The sequence below is a fragment of the Eulemur rufifrons genome, chromosome 4, assembly GCF_041146395.1.
Source record: "Eulemur rufifrons isolate Redbay chromosome 4, OSU_ERuf_1, whole genome shotgun sequence".
Classification (NCBI taxonomy): Eukaryota; Metazoa; Chordata; class Mammalia; order Primates; family Lemuridae; genus Eulemur; species Eulemur rufifrons.
Genome location: NC_090986.1, coordinates 58483229 through 58485059, shown reverse-complemented (window position 1 = coordinate 58485059; position 1831 = coordinate 58483229). Strand labels below are relative to the sequence as shown.

The window sequence follows — 1831 nt, the reverse complement described above, 5'->3', positions numbered from 1 at the left end:
GGTAACACATCCAAAGGTCTATCAGCATTAACTGTCGGGAAATTTGCACTTGATTCTTATTGGAATAACTCATGCCATTCCCTCTCTTCACTAAATCTTTCAAACATTCTCTATGTGATAGCCATTTATATACTTTTTATATGTTTTATATTAATATCTTCCTTCAGCTGCTCTTCAAGACAAACTAACGGGTCTTCAAATGATCAATACAGATTTATCTATTTTTAAGATGAGTATCTTCTTTTTAATTATGTTCCAAATAATTAACATTAGAGGAGACATATGAAACGAAACAAAATCTAAATTATTATTCTAGTTCTCTTGTATTTTTGTGCATAGAAAAGTCATGAAATATCTATGTTCTCCAAAATGGTTAGTTTTGAACTTGGTGACTTATTTGCAAGGTTCCCTGAGCTTGGATTTTCTAAAAGTTATATTCATAGATATTTCTTTTTTTTCCATAGAAATTTAGGTTTTAGTTTTCCTATAACAATTGTTTTTTTGTTTCTTTAAATTTAAACAACAGTTAGATGCCACAAAATAGGTGGCAATGGCTCAACTGTGTATGTATTGTCAGGCCTGGGGTCTCTTCCATCCTTGTCAAGGGGAGTGCTAACCTTCTCTCTTTTCATACAACACTCTAACAACTTTTGATTAAAAGGGGGGAGGGAAAATAAATTAGAAAGGTACCTGACTACTTCTACCTAGAAATGTTGAAGTTTTTATTCCAATTCAGGTGTGTTTTTCCCTAGGAATATAGAAGCTATGTTTACAAAGCTAGGTTTTCTTATGGCAGTAGATTGAGGTATTGGTGCTTATAATGGATATGTTTCAGTATTTTCTCTGAGCAGACCCAGCCCCTAATCCCTGTTTTAAAGTGTTCCTTTTAGTGTCACATTGCAAAATTAATCTTTCCATTTGCTTCACTCCACACCGTTTAATACTGCTTGACTCTACATAAAGCACCGTGACATGAGCTTTAAATAAAAGCTGGATATGGCCAAGTTGTGTGCATATTGTGTTTGGGATTAAGAAACTAAATTCGACAGGTAATGGAGTCGGATTTAACTGCTCCAGGATGCTAAACTGTAAGGTGTCATGTCAATCATCTGTCCAGAGATATTAGCTATGAAAGGAAAGTGAGATGTATTTCAGATGCCTAATCACACAAGCAAAAGGTTAGCTCCTCAAGGAAGGATAGTGGGCAGACTGCTACTCTTCATCTCTCTCTAGGGGAGTCCGGGAGTTAAGGCCATCATACAAATAGGCTTATTTGCTTGAGGATTAGCTAGGTTTCCTAGGAGACATGATAAAGAAACTTCTGCAACAAATGGCCAGTTCCTCATATTAAATAAAAGGAAAACAAAACTTGAAAGCAGTGAGGGAATGAATGTGGAACATTTACAGAGTGTTTCCTACCTATTTAACAGAGAAAGAGTGTCAAGTATATAAGAGAAATAGATTTTGAATTATTTCTTGCTAAGAGAGTTACCAATAACATTAAGCACTTGTTCTTATCCTTGATGGCCAGGAAGTTTTCAACTCAATTTTATATTCAATTGCAATAACTATATTAGTTTAATTCTTTGATAAATTTTATTCTTTGTCCTGTAATTTAATATTTTCCCATCTATTTTAACTGTCCTGGTTTTTTTTTCAATGTACTTCTTTCTTTGAAGGAGGTAAGATACAATTAATAAATGACAACTAAAACATCCTCTGAAAATACAGATTATCTGTCTATCCATCTATCTATTCTGAAGGATGACACAAAGAGTGCTTGGAACTAAATTGCTGAAGTGTGTGATTATACATTTAGTCCGGAGACTCA

At 34.0% G+C, this 1831-nt stretch overlaps 1 non-coding gene across 1 annotated transcript; it reads right to left on the bottom strand.

Annotated features, from left to right (window-relative positions):
- Window positions 1–517: 517 nt before the first annotated feature.
- LOC138383115 (U6atac minor spliceosomal RNA) lies at window positions 518–639 on the bottom strand. Its single transcript, XR_011233557.1, has one exon. It is a non-coding gene; the product is annotated as a U6atac minor spliceosomal RNA (small nuclear RNA).
- Between the last annotated feature and the right edge of the window lie 1192 nt (window positions 640–1831).